Below are 14351 nucleotides of genomic sequence, written 5' to 3'. Positions count from 1 at the left end.
GGTTCGTGAAGAGTCAAGGCGTAAATCAGGAACAGGGAGAGAGGATAAGAGGAGAGATGGAGGAGATAAGGAGAGATTACAAGATACAGATGGAAAGGTGGAAAAGAGAGAAGAAAGAAATGATTAGAGAACATGGAAGGTATGAAGAGGAGGATAGAGGGACCTGGAGAGGAAGATGGGAGGAAAAGGAGGAGGGAGAGAGAGAAAGAAGAGAGCACACAGGGAATGGTATACAGAAGAGAGTAGGGGAAATGGAAAGGAAATGGGAGATATTAGAAAAAGAGGAAAAAAGAAAGAATATAGTAATAAAAGGCTTATTAGTCAAAGAGGGGAAAAGAAGAGAGGGAGCCGAAAAATTGTTAGAGGAGATAGAGGCAAGAGCGAGGATAATGAAAATAAGGAAAATAGGGGAGGATAGAGAAATGGGGAGAGAAATGGTGGTGGTGGAATTGGAGAAGGAAGAACAGAAATGGGAAGTGATGGAGAAGAAAAAGAGGCTGAAAGGCAGAAAAGAAAGGATAGACACGGATTTAACATGGAAAGAAAGGGAGATAAGACGAAAGTTGGGAGAGATAGCAAGGAGAGAAGAGAAAAGAGGAGAAAGGACATGGGTAAGTAATGGCAAGTTAAAAATAGGAGAAAAATGGTGGAGATGGGATGAGGAGAAGGAAGTGCTGAGAGATGAGAAGGGAAATGTAAAGAATATGATAATGGGGGAAGAGGAGAGGAGAAAGGAAGATGGGCTAAAGTAGAGATAGAGAGAGAGAGGGAAAAGGAGAAGAGAGGAAAAGGATGGAAGGTAGTTTTCTGGAACGTAGCGGGAGTAGGGAATATGCTTCTTATATAAATTATTTTCAGTAAACACAAAATAACAGTAATATAACATTAATGATGTAATTTCCTACTCAACAATCTAACTGCAATGTAACATGCTTTGTACATAACAGTTATATTGTTGAATAGGAAATTGTACCATTAATGTTATGTTACTGTTACTTTGTGTTTACTGGATTCTTACATAAATATATATTTTTACATAAATATGATGTTACAATGTTATTTATTTTATTTTTTGTTTGCCGTTACGCGGCGAAACCAGACTTAATATTTCGTATTCAAATTTTCCCCATGAAATGCATATAAGGAATGAATACTAATATAAGATTTAAAGTATATATTTTCTTTGTTAATTTAATTTCTGACCTATAATCCTAACAAAGGATTCAAAGAATGAAATAAATTAAATAACATTAATATAACAGTGTTTACTGGGTATATATTATAGATAAATATGTAGTGGTGGATCCAGAAATTTGTTAAGGAGGTTTTGATTCGCCGCAAATAAAATTTTTTTTCAGATCAAATATGAATTTTTTTTTTTATATCTAAACGTGTCTTAAATTAAAAAATATGATTGGAATAAAAATTGTGATTAAGCATTTCGCAAATATTAAATATAACATTTCTTTATAAATACTTTTGAAAAAGGAAACTCTAAGTAGAAGGGCCCCCATGGTCTCCATTATGGATCTGCCAGTGTAGATATATATATATACATATATATATATATATTTTTGATTTTATATTATTTTTATCATTATATTTTATTATTATTATATTAGGAGACGCGGTAGTGTCTCCGGCCATGTTCAAACCCTAAGAGACCTTAAAAGACACTACAAGTCTCCTTATCCTGCACCATCAAAGTCCATTTTTTGGGGGTGTAGAACTACTAAAATATAAAAAATTTTGAATTGCACGTAATATAACCTAAAAAGCGGCATCGCCACGAGTAATTTGAGTCAAGAAAAAATAAAATCGGTCAAGCCGTTCTGGAGATACAAGCGGTCAAAGTGACGTTTTTCATGAAAAATGAAGCAACGTCGTCTTCTTCTTCTTCTTCTTCTTCTTCTTCTTCTTCTTCTTCTTCTTCTTCTCTGTCCGCGTCCGCTGACGTCATCAGGATTATATATATATATATATATATATATATATATAAATCTCTTCTCACCTTTTACTCACACCTCCCTCAACTTCCACCCACCCCTTTCCCTCCCACATCCCGCCCCCCGCCCCCACCCCCGCACCCACTCCCACCCCTTTTTCGCCTCTTTCACCCTCTTTCATCCTCTCTCACTCTCTTTCGTCCTCTCTCACCCTCTTTCACCCTCTTTCGTCCTCTTTCACCCTCTTTCGTCCTCTTTCACCCTCTTTCGCCCTCTTTCATCCTCTTTCGTCCTCTTTCGCCCTCTTTCACCCTCTTTCGTTCTCTTTCACCATCTTTCGCCTCTTTCACCCTCTTTCGTCCTCTCTCACCCTCTTTCATTCCCTCTCACCCTCTTTCACCCTCTTTCATTCCCTCTCACCCCCTTTCGTCCTCTTTCACTCTCTTTCGTCCTCTTTCACCCTCTTTCGTCCTCTTTCACCCTCTTTGCCCTCTCTCACCCTCTTTCGTCCTCTTTCACTCTCTTTCATTCTCTCTCATCTTCTTTTACCCTCTTTCGTCCTCTTTCACCCTCTTTCGTCCTCTTTCGTCCTCTTTCGCCCTCTTTCACCCAATTTCGTCCTCTTTCACCCTCTTTCGCCTATCTCGTCTTCTCTTACCCTCATTCGTCCTCTCTCACCCTATCTCCAAAAAATCATAAAAATGAAAAGGTCAAGCCATGTTCAGAAGAAGGTCTTCAAAAATTTAAACCTAGTCTGTACAATGAAAAATAATTACTCGTAATTCCAGAGTTCCAATTTGGTAATATCGAATAATGTATTTGTTTCAAGTAATGGCAGTAGAGTTAAATACATACCTACGTATATGCAGTTTTTGCTGTTAAATGTACTTAAACGAAAAAAATAATTAAATGATTTAAATATAGCACATTTTAAATCAAGAAACTTATACTATAATCGAACTCTGTTTAGAAAGAATGTTTGTTTCAATCACAATCACAATACCATTTTCTATTATTTCTCTTATTATTATCAATAATGTTATTCACCAAATAATTATAGTATGAATAATGTTTTGCGATTTATTTAACAATTCATAATATGTTAGGGTTATAAAGTTTTATCTATAGGGTTTTTATTTAAATAAAATGAAGAATGTATATATATGTATATTTATTTATGTATATAATGTATCATATTATATATTATTATATACTATTCGGCGTTTCGCCGTCCCCGTCCTCGTCCGCCCCTCCTCGGCCTGTTGCCCCAATAATAATGGGGCGAGGACAGTTTAAGGAGGAAGCGCATAAAGCGCTCCTCCTGGACGCGAACTCCGGCGCGTCTTCCTCTGTAAACTGTAATTAAAAATGAAATTATTTTAGTAATTAGATAATATGGTATATTTAGGTATATCTAGGTATGGTATAAAATAATAAATGTATAATATGTTATAATAAAATGTTATAATAATATAAGGTTAATATTTATATAAAATATATAAATATTTTATTAATTAGAATATATTTAATAACTATTATAAATTTATTATAAATCATTTATTTAATTAATAATTAATTTTAATAAGGAAAACAATTAGATATTTAAAGACAAGGCTCGTGTGATATTATAAAATTAAGATTTAGAAAGACAGGGCCAACTATAACGAGCATATTAAATTAGTGAGAGATGTAATGTCTACACATAATTGATTTATTTCTTAGTAGATACAATGATAATAAAAATAACGAACACAGAAATCCCACTAAAAGTATCTAATCTTTTACAAATGGGTAGTAATTTCAATCTTCCCATCTCCAACAAAAAAACTGCCATACATGAATTTATCAAAGATTTGGAAGCTAATGGAAAAAGAAATAATTTACAAAACCTCAGAACTATTAGGAATATTGCAATCCCCCAATTTAATCATTATCTACATAATTTTCACAAAAAGAATTTAATAAACAAAAAAATTACTGATATGTACAATACCACAGTAAAATTTTGCAGAGAAAACAACAATATAATATTTACGCGATCTGACAAGGGTAATGTGACAGTTGCAATGGAGAGGGATTTTTACAATAATAAAGTGACTGAACTTCTTGCAGATGTTAACACTTACTGCGTGGTCAATAAGAATCCAATCTTAAAAATTGAAAGAGAACTCAATTACACTATCAAAAATTTGCTAACAAAAGGATATATTTCAAAAAAAGAATATTATTTTATGCACTCTAGTGATTCCATACTACCGAAAGCTTACGGTCTCCCTAAAATTCACAAACAGAACATTCCTTTTAGAAAAATTAAACAAATCATATATAGTAGGCCAACTGAACGAGCAAATAAATAAGGTGTAAAAATTTTTTTTATTAATAGTTAAATAATTAAATTAACATTCCGTTACAGAATCGATATAAAATTCTTAACATAGAGATATTTGATTTATATAGAACTTTAAACTCACTTAATAAAAAACGGTCAAGGCAATTCCAAATTCTCCAAAATCTTTTACCATCTTATATCTGGCAGGAGATTTTAAATCACCATTGCAACTCCTTTTCTTTGTTCAACCAAAAATTATATCTCATACACAAGAAAAAATTCCTATGGCTACGTAAATCGCATGAAACAGAGTACATTAAAAATATTGATCCTATCGAATTGAAAACAATATCATCGACAAATATTGTTGATAACACTGTTTCTGCCAACAGTTTTCGTTGTGCTACACATAACCCTCTACAACAAACTAACCAGAAATGGTTTATTAATTTAACTGATAAAAAAATTCCCCCCAATGTAACCAATCTATTACAATTGGGAGGTGAATTTCCCTTCTGGGTGAGTCTCCCAGTTAACTTAAATAAAAAAGTAGCTATACACGAATTCATCAAAGATATAGAAAGCAATTCTAATGGGATCAGAAATCTTACTTCGATTCGTAATGCTGCCATTCCACAATTTTCATTATTTTTAAACAATAACGACAAAAAAACGGACATACAAGAAAAATTATTTCACATGCATAAAGACACAATTAAATTCTGCAATCAAAATCCTAATATTTTATTTACTAGAGCAGATAAAGGCAGCATTACAGTCGCACTAGAAAAAGAATTTTATATAAAAAAAGTTGAGAGTCTCCTAGAAAACGATTCTACGTATACCATAGTTAAAAACAATCCATCAACAAAAATAGAAAAAGAACTCAATATTTGTTTAAAAAAATGGTTGAAAAAAGATTTCATCAACAAAAAAGAATATTATTATTTATTTTCAAGCGACTCTCTTCTTCCTAAAGCCTATGGGCTCCCCAAGATCCACAAGGAAAATATTCCTTTTAGATTAATAGTTTCCTCAATAAATACTTCTCTATATAATATTGCTTCTTTCTTTCATAAAATTTTAAAAGATAGCCTTCCTAGAGCGGACAGTTTTGTAAATAACAGTTTTGATATATGCAACATTCTATCAGGGAAAACAATACAAGATACCGACATAATAGTTTCATTGGACGTTGTTTCATTATTTACTAATGTTTCCGTAGATCTTGCATTAAACGGTATCAATAATAGATGGCATTTTATAGAGTCACACACAAAGATTCCCAAAAATGAATTCATAGGTATGATAAAATTTATATTAACTTCTACATTTTTCACTTTTAATAACATAACTTACAAACAAATTTATGGGACTCCTATGGGTTCCCCACTTTCTCCGATCATTGCCGATATAGTCATGCAGGACTTGGAAACATTAGTAATTAGTAATTTAAATTGCGAAATGACTTTCTATTTCCGTTATGTAGACGACATTATTTTATGCACTTCCGCTGACAATATTACATATGTTTTGAACGAATTCAACAATTATAACGATAGACTACAATTTACATTGGAAAAAGAGGATAATCGTTGTATAAGCTTTTTAGACATAATGATCAAAGTAATAGATAATAAAATTTATTTAGATTGGTATCACAAAAAGACATTCTCAGGTAGATTACTTTCATTTTTTTCAAATCATCCGACTTGTCATAAAATAGGAACAATTTATAACTTGGTAGATAGAGCTTTATTACTATCACATCCGCAATTTCACAAAAAAAATATAGAGAAAGCTATTAACATTTTGCTATCCAACGGTTATCCTCTTGATCTAATTTTCACAGAAATAAAACGCAGATTAAAAAATCTCTCAACTAAGAAATTTAACAAGCCTAATAATAACAATATAACAGATACCAATAATACTAATACTAACATTAAATATTTTGTCATACCATATATAGAATCAATATCTGAGAAAGTTGCTTCAGCAATAAGAAGACCTGACGTAGTGGTAGGATATTGTTGCATTAAAAAATTGAATGACTTCATAAAAGTTCAAAAGGACAAAAATAATTGCCCCACGAATTCTAATGTTATTTATAAATTGAATTGCAACGATTGTGACGCCACATATGTCGGACAGACAAAAAGACAGTTAGGAACGAGACTTAAAAAACATAAAAATAATATTAAATTAGACTCTGCTAGACATTCGGTTGTCACAGAATACATTCTAAACGAACAACATACATTTGACTGGGACAATATTAAAATTATGGATCACGAAAAGAACTACCATAAAAGACTAATATCTGAAATGATCCACATTAAAGAACAGAAAAATGGAATTAATTTAAATACAGACACCGAATTGTTAGACAGTAGTTATTTTGACATACTTAAAAAATTTGCTGAATCATAATTTAGAAAAAACATTGGTAATAAATAAATACATCACGCTCTCTATTTTGACATTTGGTATTCAGACTTCGCAACACACACTTGAAATATCGGGGAAAAGGACTTGTTAAAACGATAATGTAAGTTGAAAGATTTTTTAATTTTCTCTGACATTGATTTAATTCGCGTATTATATCCGTAGCATGCTCAAATGTCGCATAACTTGGCATCTCAGACCAATCGCCTTGCATATCTATTGGTCAACAGCGAAGAATCGTTTCAATTTTATATTTTAATATTTAACTAACATTGTATTTTTAACATTTAACTTTGTATTTTAATATTTAACTTTTATGTATTGATAAAGACTGTAGTGCAGTCGAAACGTTTACAATTTATATCGATTCTGTAACGGAATGTTAATTTAATTATTTAACTATTAATAAAAAAAATTTTTACACCTTATTTATTTGCTCGTTCAGTTGGCCTACTATATATGATTTGTTTAATTTTGTTAAATTATACGAGCCTTTCATTAATTAATTCCATTTAGAATTATTGTATCATCTATTAATACGGCTCTTTACAATATAGCCACATATATTCACAATGTATTGTCACGAAGCCTTCCCCCACCAAAAAGCCATATAAATAATAGTTTTGAATTGTGCAGGATTCTTACGGGAAAAAAGTTAAGGAATTCAGAAATAATGATATCATTAGATGTTATCTCTCTCTTCACTAATGTACCTATCAACCTTGCGATTAACAGTGTTAATAATAGATGGGAGTAGATTAAGTCACAGACAAAAATTCCAAAAGAACAATTTATTAAATGTATAGAATTTGTTCTGTCATCTACATATTTTACATTTAACAATATAATTTATAAACAAATTTTCGGCACCTCCATGGAATCACCATTATCGCCCATAATAGCTGACTTAATAATGGAAGATTTGGAAAATTCTGTTCTTGACTTGATTAATATCGACATCCCATTTTATTATAGATACGTTGATGATATCATTATGACAGTTCCTGAAGAGAAGGTTGATTTGATTGTGGATTCTTTTAACAAATACCATGACAGACTCAAATTCACATTGGAATATGAGGATAACCGTTGTTTAAATTTCTTAGATGTATCATTGAAATTAATTAACAATACCATTTTTGTTGATTGGTTTCAGAAAAAAAACATTTTCTGGAAGAACTCTTTCCTATTACTCTAACCATCCTTTCTGCCAAAAAAAGGTATTATTTATAACTTAGTAGATAGAGCTCTTCTTCTTTCACATCCAGAATTTCATAATAAGAATATAAATTCAATCATAACTATTTTAGGTAACAACGGTTATCCTTTAGAATTTATTTTCTCCGCTATTAATCAAAGAATTAAGTATCTTATTAATTCCAAACTAAATATCTTGACTAATGATAATATTACTACTAAGGTTCCTAAAATAGATGGAGATAATGAAAAAAAGAATTTCTTTGTTATTCCTTATGTGAATAGCATTTCTGACAAAATTGCATCAACTATCAAAAAAACAGAAATGACTATAGGTTATCGTTGTCTGGATAAACTCAATCNTTTTATCAAGGTTCATTAAGATAAAAATCAATTTTCAACTAATTCCAATGTTGTTTATAAGATCTCTTGTCACGACTGCGATGCGACATATGTTGGCCAAACCAAAAGACAACTTAAAACGAGAGTTAAAGAACATGTAAATAATATAAAGTTAGATTCGTCAAAGCATTCGGTCATCTCGGAACATATCCTTAATTACCAACACTCATTTAATTGGGAAGACATAAAAATTTTAGATTCCGAATCTAATTTCCAGGAGTGAAATGTTTCTGAAATGATCCATATAAAAGAACAAAAAAACGGTCTAAACTTAAAAAAGATACCGATATGCTTGACGAGTCATATTTTGACATTCTAGATAGAATTATCTAATAAATAAATAATAATAATAATAGGAGTCCCAGTTTGAACTCGACACACTCATACTGTGACTTTGTATAGGTGGAACACATCAACTTGGCAGAATCTTGACTACTCATCAATTTAAGTAAGCAATTCTAAACACAATTAAGATCTTTCACATAAAAAATAACTTATTAATATAAATTAATATACTAAAAAATAAAAATATACTTAGACAATCACGGTGAAATATACTGCAATGACGAACTTACTCGGAAATATCCTTGATGATGGGGGACTAACTTTTTAATGCTGGATAACATCTAATTGTTTTCAATTCTCATATCAAGCAGTTCTGACGATAATTTAACTAATAATGTTCAAAAGAATTGATGACGTGGAATGGGCCGTCAACCTGTTCTACTAACAACAGGGAACTCGTTTACATGTTTTTTGACATAATCAAAAAGTTTACCATCTTAACTAAAAATGGTTAGCCGATTAGAAAAAATATCTAATTTAATAAATGTTATAAACGTAACCCAATTTAAATTCATCGACTTATTAAACCCAAAATGTTTATAAAAAAATAGACTCTAATGCGTAATATGTCATAATTTTCTTAAAAAAGAATTTTTATTGTTTTTATATTTACTGAACGAAGGCTGAGGTGGTAACAGCCGAAACGTTTTTATTATTTTTATTATCATTGTATCTACTAAGAAATAAATCAATTATGTGTAGAACATTACATCTCTCACTAATTTAATATGCTCGTTATAGTTGGCCCTGTCTTTCTAAATCTTAATAATTAATTATTTATTAAAATAATAAAATATTTATATATAGAGAATAGAGTATTAATTATTAATATATTTAAATATATTATATATTAATAATTATTATACTATTTAAGAAAATATTTATTAATTATTAAATATATATATTTTATAAATTAAACTTCGGCTCGTATACAATTAAAATATGTGATATAATAAAAGGCCAACTTAACGAGCTTATATGCTATTAATGAAAAATTTTATTTATTAATTTTACGTCATACTATTGTATATAAAAGTTAAGATAAACGTTTCGACTGTACGACAGTCTTTCTCAATATCCTAATAATATGTTAAAAAAATTGATTTTAGTCATTTCGACCTTATTATAAATACAACATTATGAGATTATATGACGATCGCAGTACAAATTCATTTATGTTGGCATGAGTTGGAGCGTCAGATTGCTGTTATATTATGTAACGCCACTGTGAACAAATTAATATATCCGCTCAAATATTACATTTAGATTTTAATAAATAGTATTAACTTACTTTTTTGTCAACGAACATAACATCTTTTTTTTAACAAAATTATTTTCTTTTTACTTAACATAATCACAATGTGTACTTTTTTAAAAAACAAATCGATATCTGTATCTTACAATGTCGGCGCGCTGTATATATACCCAATTTTTAAGATGACGTAGACAATTTTTTTTAGAATATCATAATAAGAACCGTCAAGGACGCTCGGTGTCCTTTTTAGGTTGATACTGTTGTTCTTCTTTAATATATATCATTTCTGATATCAACCTTTTATAATAATTCTTTTCATAATCTAGGATTTTTGTGTCGTTCCAATTGAAATTGTGTGTAAATTTTACAATATGATCAGAAACCACCGAGTGCCTTGCTGAATCTAATCTAATATTATTTTTATGTTCATTTACTCTTGTACCTAATTGTCTTTTCGTCTGTCCTACATATGTAGCATCACAATTATTACACGAAATCTTATATATGACCCCCGAATTATTTTGGAGCTATCTCTGTCTTTTTGCGTTTTTATGACTCTGTTTAATTTCTTTAGACCATCTGTATCCTACTGTTATATTTGATTTTTTAATTCTGATGCTACTAGTTCCGAGATTCTTTCAATATAAGGTATCGCTATGACTTTTTTATTATTGTCATTATTTATGATTTCGTTATTTATATCTTGAGTCATTTCTTTGTTTAATCTATTGACAATAAGGAACTTCAGTCTATTATTGATTTCTGAGGAAAATGAGATCAAGAGGATAACTATGCTCAATAAAATCTCTATGATTAATGTTAAATTTTTACTATGAAAACGGGGATGTGATAATTATATTGACCGGTCTACTAAATTATATATTTACACTTTTTTTGTGGCATATAGGATGATTTGAATGATATGAGAGTGTTCTACCCCGAAAATGTTTTTTTCTGAAACCAATCTATGTATATATGTTATTTATAATTTTGAGTGAGATATCTAAAAAACTTATGCTACGGTTATCCTCTCTTTCTATTGTGAATTTTAATCTATCGTGACAATCATTAAATTTTTCTACTAGATAATATAACAGCATCTGACGCTCCAACTCATGCCAACATAAATGAATTTTGTACTGCGATCGTCATATAATCTCATAATGTTGTATTTATAATAAGGTTCGAAATGACTAAATCAATTTTTTAACATATTATTAGGATATGAGAAAGACTGTCGTATAGTCGAAACGTTTATCTTAACTTTTATATAGTATGACCGTAAATTAATAAATAAAAATTTTCAATTAATAGCATATAAGCTCGTTAAGTTGGCCTTTTTATTATATCACATATTTAATTGTATACGAGCCGAAGTTTAATTTATAAAATATATATATTTAATTCACGCTGGCCTTACAATGCGTAATAATTATACACTTTTTAAGTTCCACCATTTAATTTTAAGTTTGTACAACATAATTATGGACAACAAAGTTTTGAAGATTTAAAATCTTGGCTAGGGGCGAATTATGGCAAAATAAGAACTGTGTCCAAATTAATATTTTTAAAACAATGTAGGACATTTAGAGTTTTACCTAAACATCTATCAGACCAATAGTAATATAACGTATGTCATTATAATAAAAAAAAGGTTAGACAGTGTGTTGCATAAATTTAGAATGGAAATATTAACATAGAGATATTTGACTTGCACAGACAAATAGGGTATTTTAACAAAACATAAGATACTTTACACCAAGATTAAATAACAACATCCCATCCCAGGTATGGCAAGAGATTTATAACCACCATAGTAGATTATTTAAAAAACAAATTTTAAACTTACATTACTTACATAAGAAAAAATTCTGTTGGTTATTGCAAAAAAAAAGAATCGGATTACTATAATAATATTAAACCCATAGTTTTTTTCTTGTTCAGAGAAAAATAATGTAAACTCTCAAATAATAAATATATTAATAACCACATTAACGCCAACAAATTTTATAAACAGAACTATTAATCCATTAGAACAACCAATGATAAATGGTTTATTAATTTGACTGATGTAGACATTCCAGCTGATGTCACAAATTTATTGCAATTAGGGTAGTGATTTTAGCCTTCCTATTAATACTGATAAAAAAACAGCTGTCCATGAATTTATAAAGACATAGAAAGCAATTCGAATAACATAACTAATCTCACGACAATAAGAAACATAGCTATTCCACAGTTTCTTTGTTTTTTTTAAACACACAATACTAGGAAAGACATAATTAATGACAAACTTACTTTTATGTACCATGACATTTTGTAAACAAATCCCAGCATCATTTTCACAAGAGCAGACAAGGGAAACACGACCGTAGCAATGACCAAAGAATTTTATATAGACAACATTGAAGGAATTATTAAATGACAAAGATAATTATATGACAATCAAAAACAATCCAATAATAAAAATAGAAAAAGACCTTAACAAAAATTTAAAACAATGGTTTAAAAAATGAATGGATCACAAAAAAAGGACTATTATTGTTTAAGTTCCAGTGATTCAGTGCTTCCTAAAGCATATGGCTTGCCCAAAATTCACAAGGAAAATGTTCCATTCAGAGTAATAGTATCGTCGGTCAATACAGCACTACATCATTTAGCTGCATATTTACACAACATTTTAGTGAACAAGTTTACCCAAGGGAAAAGTCATGTTAACAATAGTTTTGAATTGTGCAACGCTTTGGTCTGATCTTAAATTAAATAACAATGAAACAATCGTGTCTTTGGATGTGATATCGTTGTTCACAAATGTTCCTGTGGACCTTGCAATAGACAGCATAAATAATAGATGGCATTACATTGAAAACCACACATCAATAGACAAAATGAGTTTTGTTAATGTAATTAAATTCATTTTGACTTCAACGTACTTCACATTCAACGAAACGATCTATAAACAAATACATGGAACTCCTATGGGATCGCCTTTATCTCCAATTATGCGGTATTGTCATGCAAGAATATAGAAAACTAGGATTCTTTGAAACTATAAAGGTTAATATAAGGTTTTACTATCGCTACGTCGATGATATCTTGCTTTGCTTGCCGGAAGATCAAGTCACATATCTAGTAGAAAAATTTAATGATTGTCACGATAGATTAAAATTCACAATAGAAGAGAGGATAACCGTAGCATAAGTTTTTAGATATCTCACTCAAAATTATAAATAACATAATATACAATAGATTGGTTTCAGAAAAAAACATTTTCGGGTAGAACACTCTCATATCATTCAAATCATCCTATATGCCACAAAAAAAGTGTAATATATAATTTAGTAGACCGGTCAATATAATTATCACATCCCCGTTTCATAGTAAAAATTTAACATTAATCATAGAGATTTTATTGAGCAATAGTATCCTCTTGATCTCATTTTCTCAGAAATCAATAATAGACTGAAGTTCCTTATTGTCAATAGATTAAACAAAGAAATGACTCAAGATATAAATAACGAAATCATAAATAATGACAATAATAAAAAATTCATTAGCGATACCTTATATTGAAAGAATCTCGGAACTGAGTAGCATCAGAATTAAAAAATCAAATATAACAGTGGATACAGATGTCTAAAGAAATTAAACAGAGTCATAAAAACGCAAAAAGACAGAGATAAGCTCCAAAATAATTCGGGGGTCATATATAAGATTCGTCTGTAATAATTGTGATGCTACATATGTAGGACAGGACGAAAAGACAATTAGGTACAAGAGTAAATGAACATAAAAATAATATTAGATTAGATTCAGCAAGGACTCGGTGGTTTCTGATCATATTGTAAAATTTACCCACAATTTCAATTGGAACGACACAAAAATCCTAGATTATGAAAAGAATTATTATAAAAGGTTGATATCAGGAAATGATATATATTAAAGAAAGAAAACAACAGTATCAACCTAAAAAAGGACACCGAGCGTCTTGACGGTTTCTTATTATGATATTCTAAAAAAATTGTCTACGTCATCTTAAAAATTGTGGTATATATACAGCGCGCCGACATTGTAAGATACAGATATCGATTTGTTTTTTAAAAAAAGTACACATTGTGATTTATGTTAATACCAAGAAATAATTTTGTTAAAAAACGTGTTATGTTCGTTGACAAAAAAGAACGTTAATACATTTATTAAAAATCTAAATGTAATATTTGAGCGGATATATTAATTTGTTCACAGTGGCGTTACCTAATATAACAGCATCTGACGCTCCAAACTCATGCCAACATAAATGAATTTTGTACTGCGATCGTCATTAATCTCATAATTGGTTGTATTTATAATAAGGTCGAAATGACTAAATCAATTTTTTAACATATTATTAGGATATTGAGAAAGACTGTCGTACAGTCGAAACGTTTAT

The sequence above is a fragment of the Nylanderia fulva genome, unplaced genomic scaffold (assembly GCF_048542155.1).
Source record: "Nylanderia fulva isolate GAGA-0341 unplaced genomic scaffold, ASM4854215v1 Scaffold797, whole genome shotgun sequence".
Taxonomy (NCBI): domain Eukaryota; kingdom Metazoa; phylum Arthropoda; class Insecta; order Hymenoptera; family Formicidae; genus Nylanderia; species Nylanderia fulva.
This window is presented reverse-complemented; position numbering follows the sequence as displayed.